Source organism: Pan paniscus, chromosome 9, assembly GCF_029289425.2.
Source record: "Pan paniscus chromosome 9, NHGRI_mPanPan1-v2.0_pri, whole genome shotgun sequence".
NCBI lineage: Eukaryota > Metazoa > Chordata > Mammalia > Primates > Hominidae > Pan > Pan paniscus.
Genome location: NC_073258.2, coordinates 93,225,538 through 93,247,258, shown reverse-complemented (window position 1 = coordinate 93,247,258; position 21,721 = coordinate 93,225,538). Strand labels below are relative to the sequence as shown.

At 39.7% G+C, this 21,721-nt stretch overlaps 1 protein-coding gene and 1 pseudogene across 3 annotated transcripts in view; one reads left to right on the top strand and one right to left on the bottom strand.

The window, feature by feature from the left end:
• Positions 1-21,721, bottom strand: part of FAT3 (FAT atypical cadherin 3) — a 679,183-nt gene that overhangs the window by 518,873 nt on the left and 138,589 nt on the right. The window lies entirely within an intron of this gene.
• On the top strand, positions 13,190-15,033 carry LOC100972573 (phosphoglycerate mutase 1-like; annotated as a pseudogene).

Sequence of the window (21,721 nt, the reverse complement as noted above, 5' to 3'; positions counted from 1 at the left end):
GTCACCCAGGCTAGAGTGCAATGGCGTGATCTTGGCTCATTGCAACCTCCGCCTCCCAGGTTCGAGCAATTCTCATGCCTCAGCCTCCCAAGTAGCTAGGAGTACAGGCATATGCCACCATACCCAGCTAATTTTTGTATTTTAGGAGAGACAGGGTTTCACCATGTTGGCTAGGCTAGACTCAAACTCCTGACCTCAAGTGATCCACCTGCCTCGGCCTCCCTAAATGCTGGGATTACAGGCGTGAGCCACTGCACCTGGCCCAACTCCTAGATATATAAGAATATAAAAGAAGTTCCAGTGCCTAAGTTCTTACTTTCTCTTTTAACATTTGGATAAATGAGTCATTGGATAAATGAGTCAAGTTGCATCTCATTCTTAATATGGCTATAATCTATTCTTATAAAAACAAAAACAAAAGACAGGAAACAGACTGGTCATTGCCAGGGAATGAGGGGAGGCAGAATGAGGAGTGATAGTTTAATGGGTATGGGTGATGGTAGGGTGATGAAAATGTTTTGGAACTAAATAGAGGTAGTAGTTGTACAACACTGTGAATGTACTAAATGCCACTGAAAGGTACACTTTAAAATGGGGAATTTTATACTATGTGAGTTTGACCTTAATAGAACAAAAACAAAACCAGAATTCTAAGGTTTCTCCAAAGACTTTATCCCATCAGAAGCTCACTCACACAGAGAAGTTAACTGAGGGTATAAGGGTGAAAAATGGGAGTCTATATTCCAGCACCCACTCATAGAAATGTGATCCCATATCCTTCCCAAACTATAAAAGAATTCTAGCTGCTAAACCAAAGACTGAAGTGTCACCAAGAGGTAATCTCTCACTAGAGAGCTGGCCTGAGGGTGAGGGGAAATGATTTGCCTCAGCTCTATAAAGCAAGCTAAATTGTGTTGGCTGTGTATTATCTCTGAAGTGTGGATAATTATGCCTCACAGTGTTACTATGAAGGACACATGGGCACCGCCTCACGTGATGGAGCACAGTCAACATGGTTTCTTTGAGGGCGTTCAAACAAAAACAAAAGAAACATCTGTATAAACTACAATGGACAGATCAAGCTGACAGCCAAGTCTTGTTGTCTTGGAAGAGGAAGACAGGGCAGGCATACAGAACTGATTAAAGACCACAAAGCACTGAGAACCACAGAGCAAGTGGAATTTCACATACCAGGTCCAAAGTGTTCACTCCAAGCATTAGCAAGAGGCACAAGGAATGTCAAAGGTCAACTGCAAATGGGAATCTTGAAGGTGGGAGACACTCGGTCATGTGGTGAGTACATTCGCATTTGTTTTCAAATTTAACCTTCCTCACACAAAATCCCTGTTATAAAACGTAACATCAATTATCCTTCATTGAACACACACACACACACACACACACACACACACACACGAATCAGTTTGCATGATGGCATTCTGACTCAACGACATCATCAAGCAAGAGAACTATCCATCTTGTCTCTCACGGTTACTTCCTCCAAACATTCTTCCAGCTCAGAACCTAACCAGTCCCTTTAGGTTGATTTTTTACCTCATCTACCTCACAGCCACTCTGGGATATCAGTCTTCCAGACTATGGCCTGATTCCTTGTTGACCTTCTTCTGTACTTATTTGGATAGAATGAAGAAACCAAAATTCTTCCACTCCAAAGACCCTGTTCTAGTAATTTCAGCAATTCTGAAACAGTGACAAACATAAAGTTCAAACCCAAATGTAAAAAGATGGATTTTTCCCCCTAGTACTTAATGATGTTTTTGATCACATCTCTGAAGACTCTGCTCCTGACTGTGAAGAGATGAGTACGCCAAATCCAAGATAACCCACAAATATTGGTCTCACTTGTTCATAAGAGCCTCCAGCTGTCAGAAAATGAATTGTCCCAGTCCAAGGTTTAAGTCATTTTTTTTTCTCATCTACAATCCAACAGTGATTTTGGTGAAGGCAGGGACAGAATCATCTGCTTTGGTCTGGCTTACCTTAGAACTGCCTGGTATAGATAGAAAAGATGCTTTCCTGCTCATCATCATGGGGACCTTTTTCCTGGTCCAGTCAAAAAAGATAACTCCATCAAAAGTAACTTCTGCTACCTTCCAGAAGAGAAACAAAGCTATGGCTTGGCAAATACAGAAATGTTTGACACTTTAATGCTTTTGTGGTTCAAATTTATGAACGTATTTTGGATCGAGAAAAGTGAAATAAATATATAAGAATCTAGGCAATGTGCTTTGTGCTATATGTAAAATAACTCACTTATTATAAAGCACAAAATCACTTGTGGAACAAGCTTAAAACTTGGTTTTCCAAGCTGAAGGAGGAAAACAGAATATTTTTAAAGAGGTTGGAAAAGTGTTTCTTACAGAAAGCATATGGAGAGAGGAGTGGCAGGGGGTATGATGACAAGGCCAAAGATCTAAATTGGAAAAACATTGCTATTGTCTGAACGTTTTGTGCACCCAAATTTCCTATGTCGAATTCGTAACCCCCAAGGTGGTAATATTAGGAAGCAGGGCCTTTGGAAAGTGATTAGATCACAGGGCAGCAGTCCTCAGTAATGGGATTAGTGCCCTTATAAAAGCAACCTGAGAAAAACGCTTCATCCCTTCCACCATGTAAAAACATAACCAGAAAGCACCATCCATGAATGAGAAAGCAGGTCCTCACCAGACACTGAATCTGTCGGCTCCTTGCACTTAGACTTCCAAGCCTCTAGTAATGTGAGAAATACATTTCTGTTATTTATAAGCTGCTCAGCTTATGGTATTCTGTTATAGCAATCCCAATGGACTAAGACAAACACCAAAGTATTTTTGCAAGGAAATAACAGAAGAAGTCAATGCATATAAAATAAAAATTCGGAGACTTCAGAATGAAGATATTTTTAAAAATCTTTAAGAGGATGGTGAAAATCAAGGCCCTTGATATAGTTAAAATAGTATGTAATGCCTTATGTGAAAACTGCTGTCTGAAATGAACCTACATTTCCAACTGGGGTATAAGAGATAGCACCTGCTGAAGAGAGGCAAGGGTATGGAGGTCTTGGTGAGCTTCAGTCACCAATAATAGGCTTATAAGACCTTAATGAAAAATAGAAGAAAGATTATAACTATCTTGATGATAAAGTCTCCTGGATAATAGAAATATAAGAAGTATGAGCCTAACCACTGGCCAAGAGAGCATTAAACACATTTTAAGAGAAGAGCAAGCCAGGTGACCAGAACACACTGGAAATCTGAAATAACCATATTTATAAGAAAGTGATGGGCAGATCTGTGGTTGTTGGCTCTATTGCAGTAGCAGTAAGAAGCCATAAATGTAAGCTAAAATCTTTCCTAGGGTCAATGACACAGTGAACATTATTTAAGAGTCAAATATTTTTAAAAATGTAAGCTACTGTAATTTTTGACACCACCTTAAATGGCTGAAAAAAATGACACAAACTGCAGTGTTTGTAGTTAAGTTCTTCATAGAGCCACAGTGTCCATTTTGTTCATCAAAACATACATTATTCAAAGCTTTGAACCACAAAAGAACAAAGATACTGGAACAGATCCCCCATGTACTCGGAGGTAAAGCTGATGCCCAGAAAACATGTCTTCCTCATCTAATTTAACCTTTGGAAAGGAATCAGAGATAGACGCTGAGCTGCTGTTGCATCTACATAGCTAGCCCTTCTTTCTTTTCCTTTCCTTCCAAAAATACCTACTGAGCAGTGATCATATGCCAGGTTCTGACTAAGCCAGACACAGGACCCAATAGTGCATCAGAAATAAATCCTGCCTTCAAGGAGTCTACAATCAGGCAGAAATAAGGAATGAGAGGAATATACAGCTGATCCTGAACCAAGAGAAAGTATTGCCAATTGATGTAAATTTAAGCTGAGCCTATACAACCACATCCTGGGCATGCTCAATGATTCTAATAAAACTAGCTGACCCTTCAGAGCTAGTTGGAAACAGACAGTAAGATATCTTATAGTAGGAATATCAGCTAGAAAACTTTTATCACTTTTTATCTGGGCAGCTGAACAGAATCTTAATACAGACAAAATACACAACACGGAGTCAGAACTTAGTGACTGAACAAGTGTTTATTTCCTGGGTATTTGTGAAGCACAGCTCTATTTTTAAGAAATTATCCCACACCTCAGTATCCTCATTTGAAAAATGATGATAGGGCTGATAACCCATTGGATATTTTTATTATAACTATAAAATAACACACACAACAATACATTTAAAACTCTTAGCCATTATATGTCCATTATATGTCCTTCTTCAACATGTTTTGTGAAACTACAGCTTATGGTCATAAACATGTGTTCCCATGCATGAGCCTGTATTGGGTTTCACTCATTTCTTCCTAGTCTTACACGTACAGACTGTACAGGTCTGAAAATTTATACCTCAGTATCCTTTAAGCCCTTTAAAAAGCTGCTTCCAATTGAAAGTCATCTTTTTAATGTCTATTGAAGAGAATTTACACTGTATTTATGGCCTGGACATAATCATTACCTTCCAATAAAAATGACATATTAAATAAAAAGAAATTTTCACCTGTGAGCTCTTAGAATATATTTGCTTACTCATGGAAATTCAGCAGCGTCTTGCTCAATATTTTCTGCATTTCTCAGTACAATTATTTGGGGTTCATACATATGTCTATTCAAAATTTGCCAAATCTGAGCAACTCAGAAGCACTAAGAAGACAGAAAATAATAATAACAAACACCAAAGCAGATAAAACCACAACCACTATCCAAAGTGAGAGATTCTGGGATCCATTTGAGAGGGGCAGTAACCCTTCTGACCTTTATTCAGCTTCTGGTTAGAAGCCGAAACACAGCAGGACTGCTGGTTCCAACATCTTTATTAAGAATCCCATGAACCGACTAGGAAATATTCCCCTGCAACAAACAGTTGACATGTTCTTGAAAGTGACAGGTCATCTATCTTAAGCTGGTTACCAAGCTCTGCATGTTAAGTGAGCATTTGAGATCCCCAGAATGATTCACTATTCGTCTGAGAGCCCACAGCACATTTGCTTGCGTTCCCCACACAGGCTGCTTTCCCACTGTTATTTCCCTCTGTCTGAAACCAGAACTGATATCAGACAAAGCAAACAATTTAATTTTACTAAAAGGCTAGAAACTTGACCTCACAGCTGGAGAAACTGCTTTGGTTTGATCAGGACAAAAGAATGCAGAAGCCTCTCTTTCCCCATCCACCCCCAGCAAAGTGGTCTGCCAGTCAATTCCAGGGGAGACTTTGCCACATCCCAGTACTCAGCCCACGGGAAGACAGAGTACAGGGGGACAAACTCTTTAACATGCACTGCCTGAAGCCACAAGGGGATGCTTTCTATTTATTTGTGTTTTTCAAAGCTTTCTAATATTTTATAAAGTGCTACTGTTTCTCATTTTAATATCTGGCGTTTTAATGTAGGGCTTATTTATCTTACCAAAAACAACATAATAATTGCAGAGTAGAAAAACACTTTGGGAAAAGAAGTGTTTGCATATGTTAATGACTTAATTTAAAGAGTTCTGTGAGTAAAAGCAGAGATGTGTGATAAAAGAAAATGTGCTTTCATCTTTGCTTCAGATGTTAGCTATGATTTTTTTAGGTCAGTAAACAACAAAATGTGAACTACTAAGTTGTAAAATACCATAAAGGATGGTCACCAAACATCTCACAATATAAGTATAAAGTGCAAACAAAGTCAACTCTGGCATCGGCATCTAATAAAAGGTGATGCTTACTTACAGCCATGTCAGTAACTCCATGTCTCAGTAATAAATACAGCTAAAAATGAAAACCTAAGACCTCAAATGCACCTGCTAAATTATCAAGACAGCCTTGAACAAAATAGTACCCATGTTTACAAGTCCTGGGTTCAAGGGTCAGTTGTGCCACTGACTATCCCTGGGGCTAAGGGAAAATAACTTCATCTCCGTAAGTCTCATCTTCCTCAAATGTCAACCATGGGCATGAGCTCAAGCCTCCAAAGAATCCTTAAATATTTTTTACAAAATCCAATTCTAGACTGGGTGTGGTGGCTGACACTTGTAATCTCAGCTACTTGGGAGTCCAAGGCAAGAGGATAGCTTGAGCCTAGGAGTTCATGCCAGCCTGGGAAACATGGCAAGACCCTATCTCTACAAAGATAAAAATAAAAATAAATTAGTTGAGGGTGGTGGCATGCATCTGTAGTCCCAGCTCCTTGGGAGACTGAGGTGGGAGGATCACTTGAGCCCAGGAGTTGGAGGCTGCTGTAAGCTATGACCCCACAACTGCACTCCAGCCTGCATCTTGGGAGACAGAGACAGGGTGACCCTGTCTCAGAAAAATCCAATTATATAATAAGTTTAACAGGATATATATTAAATTACTGTAATTATTTGACAATTACTAATTTAGGTATGGTGTGTGTGTGTGTGCGCATGTTTTATTAAACAGGTCAGCATACTACCACTTTCTCTGCGTGAATGTTTTATGCTCCCAACTAGAATGGAATTCCTCTAAACCAGGGAGATAGCTCCATGTCCAGCAATTCAGACAACATGCCTGACACAGCAGCTCTTCAGTTCAATTTTAAGTCATGTTTAAGGATGTTACATTGTACAATAAAAAAAACTGCTGTAAGACAGTATTCAGAAAAATGGAATTTCAGAAGGAAGATGGGATATATGCATACAATTAACAACAGTAAAGGGTGGAGGTAGTGTTTTTCCTCTTATGGTACAGGCATGATGGAGTGAAGGGAAGTTTGAGTGGGGTCCATTTACATCACGACTTTTGATTCACTCTTAAATAGTTTTAAACAGGCTACTTCTATGCTTAACAAATCTGCATTTATAATTGTGTATTTCAAATTACATTCTTCCTACAGTTCATAGTGGGTTTTTAAATCACAAAGAGTAGTTATCAGAGTTTGTGGCAATCAGTCAAACTTCTTCTCCATCTTTCTTGCCTTCCTGCAAGTTAAAATACCAGGTAACAAATCTAAAATTCCTTCAGGACTTTATCCAGAGGTTGTCTCTCCCTAGTGAGGCCTTCTTGGAACCCACCACCACCTGTACAATTTATTGATCCTTCAATTGCATCATTTTTCTGCTTAGCGCTTGATAATAATCAAGGAAAACATGCATAATGTGTGATATGTTAGACCGTTTTAAGTGCAACATCCCCACTAGAATATACAATGCTTAATTTTAGGTGCTAACTTGACTGGATTAAGAGATACCCAGATAGGTGAAAAAGCATTATTTCTGGGTATGTTAGTGAGGGTGTTTCGGAAGAGACTGACATTTGAGTCAGTGGGCTAAGTAAGGAAGATTCATCTTCATCCAATGTGGGTGGGCACCATACACCTAGAGAGGGACCCAGATAGAACAAAAAGGCAGAAGGAAAGCAAATTCTCTCTCTCTCTCTCTCTCTCCCTCTCTCTGTCTGAGAGTCCTCTGGCCACAGACTGAGAGTTATACCATAGTCTCCCCTGGTTTTGAGGCTTTTGAACTTGAATTGACCCATGCTACCGGCATCCCTCCTTCTCCAGCTTACAGATGGACTCTCATAGAACTTAGCCTCCATTATCACATGAGCCAATCCCCCTAATTAATCCCCTCTCATACATCTATATCCATATCTATCTATGTCTCTCTGTGTGTGTGTGTGTGTGTGTGTGTGCATACATATCTCCACTGGTTCTGTCTCTCTGGAAACCCTGCCTAATACAGAATGTTACGAGGATAAAGATTTTTGCCTATTTGGATCACTCTTTTAACTCAGTGCCTAGAATATTGTAGGAGTTCATCACGCGTTCATTATAACATTATATACTATATATTGCATAATATATAATACATATTGTAATGAATACATTAATATTACAGATATTCCCTTTAAGCTCCTAACAACAAAGGCACATGAGAAAACAGAATGCACAAGATAGACACAAAAATGTGCACAAAAAGATCCAAACATACCTACTCCAAGAGGAGTATGTGGTCGGGACAAGAGATAGAACCATGGATTTTGACGAGGCTGAGTTATAGCCTTGGCTCTGTTAGTAGTTCTGTGGACTTGGGCAAATTATTTCATTTCTCTAAATTTCAGTTCCCATGCCCACAAATCTGGAGCAGTAAGAGTACCTACCTCATAAGTTTAATGTGAGGCATGAATGAGCTCAAGTACATTAAACAACTTACAGAGTATCTAGCAGATAGCAAGCTCTCAGTAAGTACTAGACGATGGTGGTGATGGTGCTAAGGAGGAGGAGAAGGTAGAGGAAGTAAAGATGATTGTGACTAGGAAGGACGATGGAAAAATAAGTCCAGCAGATTAAATTCCCAAACTCCTTCACTTCAGCCCCTCTACTTCCCTCCCGATTTCCAGCTCATGAATTCATACACGTACATTCCATAAAATAGCGCTCTGACTTCGGATACTTGCAAGAAAGGATGGGTAATTTTTAAAAAATCGTTTGCTGGCCGGGCACGGTGGCTCATGCCTGTAATCCCAGCACTTCGGGAGGCTGAGGCAGGCGGATCACAAGGTCAGGAGATCCAGACCATCCTGGCTAACACGGTGAAATCCCATCTCTACTAAAAATACAAAAAATTAGCCGGGCGTGGTGGCAGGCGCCTGTAGTCCCAGCTTCTCGGGAGGCTGAGGCAGGAGAATGGCGTGAACCCGGGAGGCAGAGCTTGCAGTGAGCCGAGATCGTGCCACTGCACTCCAGCCTGGGTGACAGAGTGAGATTCCGTCTCAGAAAAAAAAAAAAAAAAAAAATTGTTTGCCCATGTCAATCAAAGAATGCAAAGTGCTGCTACTTTTCCTCTTTGTAGTTCTAAGCAGTCCAGGTTCCAGAGACAGAGGGATCACAAAACCTTGATAAACCAGAACCCTTGGGAAATGTGTCATTTTGCACACTTCAGTTTTCCAAGTAGTTGAGCAGCCTGTCAGATGGTCATCATAATTTTATGGGCTTTGTTTTGTTTTTTTAATTTTCTATTTTTGATTTAAAAAATCTTTCCAAAGTGCATTACAATTCTCTTTCCAGGTCCAGTTTGTGCACCACCGAGATCTGCTCAGGCCAACCTGTACCACAGACACCTAAACATCGACTGTTCACCCTACTCCCTGATAAGAACTCTCTGTTCCTACCACAGAAAAAGGAAGCCCCCCAATCCAGTACTCATTGATAAAAGACAGATAGTAATGTGAACACTGACCAGATGGTACCCACAGAAGTACTAGCTTCCCACTAGTACTTCCCAGAAGTTTTGTGACTTAATGGCCTATGTGGCAGATTTGACCAATAAAAGGCCAGAAATGGGCAGGAGGCAGCAGAGAAACTGCTTACCCTTCCTTCCAACTCCAGGTAAATGGTCCAAAATAGAGTGGTTCTCAGTGCCCTCTCTGGAGACAGGCAGAGCAACTGAAAACAGGCTGAGTATTGTTGTGAAGCTGTGACCAACTTAAAAACACACGAATTTATATGTGGTCTCCATTTCATCCCATATGACTTCTTTTTCCTCACTCTTGCTCCCCTGTCATTAGTAAAACATTAGCATGTACTGTAACTTTTCCTTTAGGTTCTGTTTTCTAGGGAACCTGGGCCTTGACAATGATCCCAACTTCATTACAATCATCACCTAGCTATTATGCTGCATGGGAATGAATGAAGTGATGAGAGCTCTTTGGGCTTAAAGCCTCCATTTGCGGGGCAGGGAGGGGTGTACAGAGTCCTGCTCTGTTGTCCAAGCTGGAGCACAGTGGCACGATCTCTGCTTACTGCAACCTCCACCTCCAGGGTTCAAGCAATTTTCCTGCCTCAGTCTCCTGAGTAGTTGGGATTACAGGTGTGCGCCACCACACTCGGCTAATTTTTGTATTTTTTAGTAGAGATGGTGTTTCACCATGTTGGCAAGGCTGGTCTCAAACTCCTGGACTCAAGTGATTCACCCGCCTCGCTTCCCAAAGTGATGGGATTACAGGCATAAGCCACTGCACCTGGCCTGGGCTTACAGCCCCTAAGGAGGTACTTAGGGCTGTTTATCCTGAAAATGTCTGAAGTCCCAAGATTAAGCCTTCAGATTCTAGTTCTGACCTACCTCATTCAAATCTCAGCTCCACCACAAGCTGTGAAAGCTTGGACAAGAAATTTAAAATCAAGTTTTTGTTTCTCATCCATAATATGTGGATAATCAGAGTACATACCCCATAGAATCCTTATGAAAAGAAAATATGTCAATACTTATTTAACACCTGGCACAGAAAAACACACAATGAGAGTTAGTGAACTCTTTCTCCTGCTGCCTGATTTACGGGGTTATTTCCCACTGCTGTAAGTATGACCATCTATTGCAATATCTCCACTTCGCAATTTCTAAAACGCTATAGGATTACATATCAGGAAATCCATCTTATTAGAATTGTGTGCAAAGTGAAAGTAAGTAGGGACTGAATGAAAACCACAGAGTTAATGTATATTAGTGCAAACTCTGTAGAAAGCTCCCAATAGCCATTATTGCTTACATCCTGGTTCTTGAACATATTTTACCAAATTATGAAGTTCTAAATGAGCTAAAGTATCATTATCTATGTTTGAGTCATGCTGTATTCCTACAGAATACAGAATTTTGAGTCAGCATAATCACCCTTGAGCACCTACAGTATCTCAGTTGTGAAACACAAGAATTTAGTGACCATAAACCAAACTCAAACTCACTCCATTTCTGATGGTTTACCTTCTAGGATAAATATCAGTGTAGGATAAATTAGCAGTCAGATGAAAGAAAGAGTACATGTGATATTTTAGCATCTAAAGCAGTATTGTATAAAATGGTTATCCAATATTTAATAACTGTTTTTATTTCAAGGCTAATTCAGTTTAATCATTATTCCTTTATTAACCAAATATTCTATTAGAAGTATCCTCAAGGTGTAAGAAAGAAATACCTAACTCTACCCAGTATCGGGGAGAGATGTGTGATACGTATGAGGACAGAGGACCAACACGCATGAAGAAGACTAACCTTACTTTCCATCTTCACAGCCCCATTCACAACCTCAGATCTCATACTTGGATAGACCGAGTAAAGAATTTCCTTTCAAAGCCAACCTCAAAATAATGTTTCTTTTTAAGAATCATGGTGCTTTATCTAGGGTTTAGTCAATGAAATCAGAAACATCCTACCAAACCAATGGCCCACAGGGATGGAAATTATGGATTCTAAGATATGCTACTAATATAGAGATTATGTTAGATTATTTATAGTAAATTACAACAATAATGTGCATATTATGATTAATTGAAACTTCTTATAATTTAGGGAAATCCCTCAAGTTACACTTTTAGAATATGGAGAATGAGTCTGAGTGAAAGAACTCTGGGACAGTTATTAGCGCAGCTCTCAAAAGCCCTTTTAGTGTGCTTCCTGGATACTGGTATATTGTTACTCGTGATTTCCCAAAGATATTTTATGAGAAGGAGTAGGCCCAAGAAAAAATGCAATTCTTTCAACAGCCAACTGCTCCGAAAAAGCAGTGAGACCAAAGCTCCACACTTATTGAACTTGCAGTTTTTTTTGTTTGTTTTTTGTTTTGAGACAGAGTTTTGCTCTGTCACCAGGCTGGAGTGCAGTGGCACAATCTCGGCTCACTGAAACCTTTGTCTCCCAGGTTCAAGCGATTCTCCTGCCTCAGCCTCCCGAGTAGCTGGGACTACAGGCGTGTGCTACCATACCTAGCTAATTTTTGTATTTTTAGTACAGATGGGTTTCACCATGTTGACCAGGATGGTCTCGATCTCTTGACCTCATGATCTGCCCGCCTTGACCTCATGATCTGCCCGCCTTGACCTACCAAGACCTTGCAGATTTCTTATTCTTCAAAGGCTGCTTTGGCTACAGAATTTCCAGGGCACCTCCTCAAGCGATACAGAGACACCAAAGAGCCAGATCCACTCACATACAAACTTGGTCTATGTCCTTTGCAACATTTGTCTGTTGGTTCAGTAATATACAAGAGAAGTGACAACCTAAAACCTGGTCTAACCAGGTTTCTTTGGCATCAACCTTAAAATCAGGACTAGACTTTGTGGCCTGGCCCAGCTCAAACACTTCCTGCAATAACATTAAAGACTTCTTTCAGAAAAATGTTCATTTACCAGTAATGCTGGGCAGATGCAGATTTAACACGAAGCTATTAAAGCCAACACTCCCAAGCCCCAGGGAGGATCCTAACAATGATTCACATTGTCCTACATTTTTATAAATTTTGCAAAATATATTTTAACCGCATCAGTTCAAAATTTCTATTCTCTTTCCCCTTGATTACATTTTACATCACATTAGGTGAAGTGGTTGCAGCCAGTATAGAGATCTGTCTAAAAGAGAATTAAGTTGAGGATACATTTAGTTTTCATTTAGTGGGATTATTTATATGACTCATCTTCAATTCCATACATATATATACACATACACACATACTGGAATGGCTAACAACAGTATATATATGTGTGTATATATATATATGTGTATATATATATATGTGTATATGTGTGTATATATATATGTGTATGTATATATATATATATATACACACACAAACATACTGTTGTTAGCCATTCCAGTGTAGAAATGGCTTCCAAAACCACTCCCATTATCCATTGCACTGAGACACCCAGCATTTTAGCATGGAAGTAAGACAAAAACTGGTACCACCATATGAATATAACCTGAGGTGGGTGGCACTAGAATTACAGCAGTTTTGGAGGAGAAATTAGGCTAAAATGAACAGAGCCAGAAGCTACTCTGTGGAAAACTACCAAATGATTAGACATGTAAACTTGTCACTAGAAGATATGGTTCTTGCATACAGAGACAAAATGAAAGTTCTCTCCTGGATGATGCAGCATACAAGTTAAAAATGCACTGTAAGTTTTTTCTTTTGTTGACAAAACTCACAGACACAGAAATTACTAGTTTTTTTGTTGTTGTTCTTTATGGAACACAGACTTGCAGCAGTATTATTAATAGCAAGAGTATCTGTAAAAGTTTATATGAAAAAGAAACTTGATAGAAGTTTTTCCAAATTTTACACAATGTTAAAAATTGGCATGTCATTAAAAATAACAAGTTGTGACTTTGGAGAAATGGTTCTAAACTCTCAATAATAAAAAACACAAATTTCAGTCAACCACACTGGAGAAAAATTAAATAATCTTTCTTATTTTCTATGGCAATGATTACAAAATTGTTATCCTAGGGAAAGGCAATCAAGCAAAATTTCAACCCAAAAATGTAAGAAAAAAAACATTAGAGAGGTGTGTCCGACATTTAAAAAATACTATGTTATTCTTCTGAGTTTTGTGGTATCTGTCATATTTGTTGACTTTCAAACTTTTAAGTTGCTGTGATTGTTTTCCTTGTTCTAAACAAACACAATTTTGTTCTTATAACTTATTCTTTTTCTTAAAGCAGGCATTCGCAATAGTATGAACTTCAAGCCCCACAAAACTGGGATTCATTTCCGGGATTAGGCATTCCTTGACAATTAACCCTTGCTTAGATAGCATTATCAACTCACCTCAGTGCTCTAGTTATCCTTCATACTATTGTGTCTCCAATTGGAATTTGTAAAACTCATCCCACAATGCCGAAGGATGGGCCTAAGGCCACAGGGAACATGATGAATGATCAGTAGAAGACACTCATTTATGTTGTACCACATGGTGTACAATTAGATTACATGCTTTTCTGTCTCTACTATCAGTTTTTTTTGTTGTTGTTTTTTTGGAGGCAAGGTCTCACTCTGTCATCCAAGCTGGATTGTAGTGGCATGATCATAGCTCACTGCTGCCTCAATTTCCCAGGCTTAAGTGAACTTCCCATGTTAGCCCTCCCTTGCCCCACTAGCTGGGACTGCAGGTGAGTGTGCCACCATGCCCACCTTATTTATTTATTTTATTTATTTTTTAATTAATTAATTTATTTTTAGAGAGAGGGTCTCACTATATTGCCCAGGTTGATCTTGAATGCCTGGGCTCAAGCAGTCTTCCTGTTTTGGCCTCCCAAAGTGCTGGGATTACAGGTGTGCACCACCATGCCCAGCCTCTACTACCAGTTCTTCATTTAATCATCTGTACCAGTTGGCACCACATGCCCAGACAGCCACCATGGCTGCCTACAAGCTGGTGCTGATCCACCACAGAGAGAGCATGTGGAACCTGGAGAACTGCTTCAGTGGGTGGTACAATGCCAACCTGAGCCCAGCAGGCCACAAGGAGGCAAAGTGCTACAGGCAGGCACTGGGAGACACTGGCTCTGAATTTGACACCTGCTTCACCTCAGTGCAGAAGAGAGTGATCTGGACCGTCCGGACAGTGCTAGATGTTATTGATCAGATGTGGCTGCCAGTAATGAGGACTTGACACCTCAATAAGGGCACTATGGGTGTCTGACCAGAGTCAATAAAGCAGAAACTGCTGCAAAGCATGGCGAGGCCCAGGTAAAGATCTGGAGGTGCACCTGTGATGTCCCACCACCTCTAATGAAGCCCAACCATCCTTTCTACAGCAACATCAGTAAGGATGGCAGGTATGCAGACCTCACTGAAGATCAGCTACCTTCCTGTGAGCATCTGAAGGACACTACCACCAGAGCTCTACTCTTTTGGAATGAAGAAATAGCTCCCCAGATCAAGGAGGGGAAATGAGTACTGATTGCAGCCCATGGAAATAGCCTTCCAACCATTGTCAAGCATGTGGAAGGTCTCTGAAGAGGCTATCATGGAGCTGAACCTGTCAACTGGTTATTCCCATTGTCTATGAATTGGACAAGGACTTGAAGCCCATCAGGCGCATGCAGTTCTTGGGGGATGATGGGTAAAGCCATGGAAGCTGCGGCTGCCGAGGGTAAGGCCAAGAAGTGAGGGCTGGCGGGCAAGCTACTGTCCCCAGGAGCACCCTCCCTGTCTGTCACATCCCCCTGTGCACCTCCCTCCTGGACATGTCACACTGACCACATCTGTAAGCATCTTAAGTTGTAACTGCAGATGGGGATCAGTGGCTCCCATTTTCATTTTAGCCATTTTGTCTCCTGTAGCCACTCTCTTTACAACCTAGTCAGAATAATGCTTCTAGGGCACAGGTTCTCAGTCCAAGCTGAGAAAAAGCTCTCCGTGTCCAAGAGAGTCGAAAGGTAGTGACTTGGGTTTTTGCCAGTGCTTTGTTTACTAAGGACTTGTGGGGAGGAACCATGCTAAGCCATGACCAATAAGGAGACGCAAGAGAGCCGATCTGCTCCTAGAGCCAGTCCTGTGCTTTTCAGAGTCAGGCCATTGCCTGGGGGCTCTAGTCACTCCAGTGGAAGATGAATGCAACCTGCATGGTGATGTGACAAACAACTCCTTCCTCCCTCACCCCAGAGAGCTGGCTCTAGCAGGTTGAGATCAATCCTGGCTTTAGTGTATGTGTTACATTTACTTTTATAGAAGTATAGTGTATATAAATAATCCAAAACAATAACCTTTCTGGGGTTTCTCATGGCAGTTGAAATAGCCCCACATGTGGTCATCAGAAAATAAGCCATTCTTCACACCAATATGGGATAAGCTCCTTGACCTATGAGGGGTAGGAGTGCCTCCTGCTGTGTATTTTAGAATCTCTCCCCCACCTTGTTTCAAGGCAGTGAAATGCCTCTTGGTCCTGTCCAAGTGTGTCTTTCACTGACTGACTTCTGAATCATATTCTAGTTGCTTGGCCCTGCCACATAGGCCCAGTGTTCATTTGAGCATAACTGTACTAAATCCTTTTTCCAGGTCAGTATAATAAAGGAATGATATGCAATTAAAAAAATCATCTATACATCCTCTTCAGTGCAAAGCTCCATAACAACAGAGAACAGGTGCATGATAGATGTGGAAATGAGAGAAGGAAGAAGTAGAGGTCAAGAAAAAGGAAAAAGGAAGGAGGAAAGGAAGAGAGGCAGGCTTTTAAGGAAGCAAGTGGAAGAAAAAATCATAAAAATGATTTAAACTCTGTTTTACACATCTTGAAGGTAACTACAAAGTCTGTTTTTTTACCATTTGCCATATCTTTTAGGGTATGTGTGTGTACCTCAAACTTTAATCTTAATTCATTTTTTATTTGTTTGTTTTTCATACAGGGTCTCACTCTGTCACCCAAGCTGGAGTGCAATCGTGCAAACATGGCTCACTGCACCCTCAACCTCCTAGGCACAAGTGATCCTCCCACCTCAGCCTCCCATGTAGCTGGGACCACAGGTGCATGCCACCATGCCCAGCTAAATTTTTTATTTTTATATTTTGTTGGTAGAGATGGGATCTTACTTTGTTGCCCAGGCTAGTCATGAACTCCTGGACTCAAGCGATCCTCCTGCCTTGGCCTCCCAAAGAGCTAGGATTATAGGCATGAGCTGCTGTGCTTGGCCTTTTATTTTAATTCTTTCAACTTTTATTCACTTTCAGTTCAAGACATTTCATATTCAATCTGTTATCTTACTCAGTATTATTCTCACCAGTATACTGCTTTTTAAAACCAACTAGAATATTAACTATGTTATGCAAATGAAAATCTGTGAATTTAATCACAAAGAGTGGCCCAGAGGAGCCACTAAGTCCTACAACATCCAATGGGAAAATTTTGAGACTCCTATTATATTCAATAACTTGTATACCAATGCCCAGAATTTAATATAAATTGAACTGAATCCTACACACAACTCTTTGTAAATTCTGTCTGTCGATAAGACATGCTTTCATAAAAACTGGCAAGTGAAAAATACAGACTACAGCCCATTTTAATTTTCATTTCATTTTCTTTTCAACGAAACATTGTGAATGTAGTGGCATCACATAAATATTTATCAAACTCTATAATTCTTCCAACTGTAATGATAAATAAAAGTATCTTTCAATGCGCGTACAAAACACTAGCAGAAAACCATTCTTAGAAGACTGAAATGAGATGCAAGCTATCTGAAGTCATGAAGGGCAATAAATTTATCCCACTGCCTTCTGGAGAGTCACAAATATATGAAGCAATCATCTGGTAGTTTTGGTAATCTATGCTTACTAGGCTTCTGAAATTTCACTGTTTGATAATTGAAGAAATAAAAATAACACAGCATCACTTGGCACTGGAGAAATGAGGACCCTGACCTGATGGGCCGGTAAGCCATTGAAAATGTCTATTATTAAATATAAAAGGAAGATTGCATACAGAGAAAAGACCACACAAGTTTCCAGGTTGTAGGTTTGCCAACCTATTTGGATTACCTCTTTATGACTGTCATTATTTTTATCATTTACTAGTTATACAGAGACAATAGCAGCTCAAGCCTGATACACAATGAAGACATAATTACAGATTTGAACCAACAGTCCTCTATTAAAACCTAAATTGCCCTCAGCCCACAGTTAAAAAACGGTCAAGAAGAAGACACCTGCTGAAAAGAGTAATAAAAACATGCTGTTTATTATTTTCCAGAAGCTTCTAATCCTTTCTCCCACCTGGCTTACATGACAACTACAAAGTTCATCAGAATGTTGTGGAGTGTTCAGGACTCCTCAGGGAAACATTATTTTTTTTCTCTCAAATAATTATGGTCAAAAAGTCTAGAGCCAAGAAAAGTTTCTGCTGTCACTTGATCATAACTTCATTTCTCTCCCTTGCTTGCTCAGGTCTCATGGGGAAAATTTAAGTGCAAGCCTGGGCCAAAATGCAACAAGCCTCTTTTGATTTAGATGGGCGAGAGTAAAAATATCATCTCAAAAAAAGAATAAGGACAGGGACGCCATTTAGTCTGGATTTGTCATGAATTAAACCAAAGCCACCAAATAGCATCTGTCTTATTCCTCAACATGTCAAAGAGAAGTTGCCAGGCAAGTTTGGGAAAAAGAAGTTGGAAAGATTAACAACCAGCTATAAGATAAAATATGATTTCTGGTGCTTCTGAATATGAGACAAAGGAAGTTTATATTATATTACATTATGCAAGAGATATGCTACTATAGGAATTAATCACCCTTTTAAATATCTGGGCTGAAGCTAATGGTTTCTTCAATGACAAAGAGCTCCTCATTTTTTCAAACAATACAGCTCTTCCATTTCTTGGTTTTCACTCACCCACTCTTGACTATGATGATTAGAGGCTTTGGACAAAGAATATTAGACTCAGCACTGGCAGCTAGTGAACAGTTCTTCAATTGAACTAAATAAATAAAAGCTACTCAATTGTTTGCCTTTATTCTTTCCTTGGCCACCAGCTGAAATAAATCCTTCTCCCTCTAGAAGATCAAAGTACAGCATCACAATGTTTGAGAGCTTGAAAGATCCTGGTACCCTACCATCCGGCCAAACCCCTCTTTTTTCTGTCTGAGGACACAGGTTCTTTAGCAAAACAAAAGTTGTTCTTTTATGGTAGAAAAGATGTGGAGAGCATAAGTTAGATGGGAAGATACAGTCCTCTGGTTTCACTTTCTTACCTTGTAAAAAAAGCATTGGATAATTATTATCTCTCTACTGTTGGTACTGAAATGTACCAACACATCAAAGCAGTATTACAGTAACTGTAGTAGAGATTGCTAGAAAATATCAGTATTCAAAATATTTTAAAACTTAAAATCTGTTTTAGAAATATTTAAATAAGAAAAATATTTTATCAGTCAAGGTCCTGGCAGAAAACAGATGGCACACTCAAACTGGGTAATGAGGAACATTTAATAAATAGACTATTTACAAAGGAGTGGGCAGAGTTTAAAGAAGTAAAACAAAACAAAACAAAAATAGTGTCGTAATCTAGGGCTAGTAACAGCAAGGAACTGTTCCACCCATCTGTGGAGGGATGCACCCAGCCCACAGTAACCAGTGTAGAAAGAGTCAAAGGGATGAATATACTGACCTGGCTCTCCTTCTTTCTTAGGTTCCCATTGGTGGAACCAAGAGATGTCAGACAGCAAAAGAGCCCACTGGCCAAAAAGCCTCTGGGCACAGAGCAGAAAGAAGAGTGAGAATGGATCAGAGAGGCAAATGGGAGAGAGTTAGCCCAACTCTGAACACAATTATAAAGTTATACTTATTTATTATTGGAATAATCTGTTCACAATATATAGAAATTAGCTTGACAGTAATTAATGTGTCTCAAATACCTTTTCGGTTTGTCTATCTGAATTCAAAGTGTACATTAGGTCTCCTAAGCCTCTGCTAGGTCTATCAAAGCATTTGGAATAAAGAGCATTCTGTGCTCAGATATGCTGGAGAAATGTTTCAAGAGCCTCAGTGCAAAGAAAGGTAAATGTAAATGCATAGGCACGGGGCCTGTGAGTCTTTCCTCATAACACCAGATATAGAAAAAAAAGAAAATAATTGTCCATACCTCCTGGGATGACTGAATGAGATCATCTGTTTAAAGCAGTGTGCACAGAACTTGGCACACAAACATATGGTGCTCAGTAGATGTTAACCACTGCTGCCACTGTTACCAGCATCATCTCTTGCATCTGCATTCTGACCTGTCAGATACCCATTTCTTACACTTCTGCCTGTTTGTGTCACTAGTGCCTGGTGCAGTGCCTTACACATAGGCAGTGCTCGATTAATGTAAGCTTATGAAGACAATTGTGAGAGCTGTCACGTGCTATGTCATGCTATTCTATTGTTCAGTAATTATTCACTCCTCTCTCCCTTTCCCCTGTTGGAGGAGTGTCATAGTCAGCTTAAGTTGCTATAAAAAAAAAAAAAACCTTACAACCTTACACTGGGTAATTTGTAAGCAACAGAAATATATTGCTTACAGTTCTAGAAACTGGGAAGTCCAATATCAAGGTGCCAGCAGTGTTTGGAGAGGGCTTGCTCCTCACAGATGCTGCCTGCTAGGTGTCCTCATATGGCAGAAGAGCAGGGGAGCTAGCTGGAGCCTGTTTTATCAGGGCATTAATCCCATTCACGAGGGTGGAATCTTCGTGATTCAATCCCTTCCCAAAAGCCCCACCTCTTAAGACTATACATTTGTTATTAGGTTCTAACATGAGCTATGAGGGGTGGGGGAGGGGTGCACAAACATTTAGGACATAACAAGGAATATTCTTTTCTGCCCCACAGTGCTGAGTTTGGCCCCATGACCTGCTTTGGCCAATGGAAAGTGAGCCAGTTTTGAATAGATACTTTAAGAGGCACTGCAAGTTTGCACCAGCCCTCTTGAGCTCCTGCCTCTCACTTTGAGAACATCATATCCCAGATAGTGAGTACTCCTTCAGCCTGGGTTCTGGAATGAAAAGACATGTGGATCAGATCCTAAGTCAATCCAGTCTGCCACAATGCGGTTTCAGCTGTTCCCCCAGAGTCTGGGGCAAGAAAAAAATATTTCCATAAGCCAGTGAAGTTTCACAATTGTTTGTTATATAGCAATAACCCAGAAAAATCTGACAAATACATATGTGTAACAAGGTTATGATGGCATGCTGGACTGGAAAAGAAGGACAATAACATGAAATTTTGAGTCCATAACACTAGAGTTCAAATCTCAGCTCTGAACAGCTACCAGATGTGTGACCCTGTCTGGGCAAGCCTCAGTGATCCCTACCTTGTTGCATTACTGTGACAATTAGAAATAGTACCTAAAATGTACCTTGCACAGTGCCTGGCACATAATAGGTACTTGATAACTGGAAGAAATAATCCAATTAGTAATAAAGGATGGCAAAATATATTCCCAATTATCCATGATTAAAGTGCCAATTGGAAATTTTTCATCTCAATTAAATATTTCTTTAATTAACCAGATAAATAGAAAGGGTGAAACCATTGATCAAGTTTGTACCTTCCAAAATATTTATAGAAAATTACATTTTGAGATATATACTATGCTCTTTCTAAAATGGTGTAAAACCTCTGAGTAGTCAAAAATATGAATCCCTGTTGTGTCAAAGAATAAGAATGCATTCTTTGTGAAGGAAAAAAATGATTAAATTGCATCTTCCAGACTAGTGATTTAAATTGTGATCAAATCCACTATAGTTGGGGAGGCCCCCATTTAATCCATTTACTGTGAACATTATTAAACATATATTAAATGCTTGTGCATAGCAAAGAATTTCAAAGGTATGGTTTGATTCGCAGAGCTCTAAGAAAGTCAAGAACATAAAACTACTAAATGTATCAACTAATCCCAGCATACACACTTCCACAAAACATTAAGCACTACAGTTACTGAAGCATAGAAATAGATTTTTATCCATTCGGAAGGCATTCAGAAAAATATCACCACTAATAAATAATAAAAGATTATTTGAATTGTAAAATTTGACTAGAAAAGAAATTTATCTAAGACATGAGCTCAAGTATCTGCCTTTTAAAAAACTAAGAAAAAATATTTTACAGAAAAGATATATATAATCTGGTAGCCACTGTCTGAGGAGCTCAAGTAAATTTAGGGTAGTGTTTGCAAACCACATGAGGAGGAAATGCTTGAAAAGCTTAAATGAAGATTCCTGGGCTCCCACTCCAGACTTACTGAATGACGATAATTGGGAATTTGGCCTGGTAATCTGCATTTGTTAACAAACCCTGCAGATGACTCATGTGTACTCTAAGTTTGAGAGCTGCTAACCAATGCAAACACTTGGGTAATCTTTGTCGGCCAACTTAAAGGTTTTAAAAGACTTAAATCCAA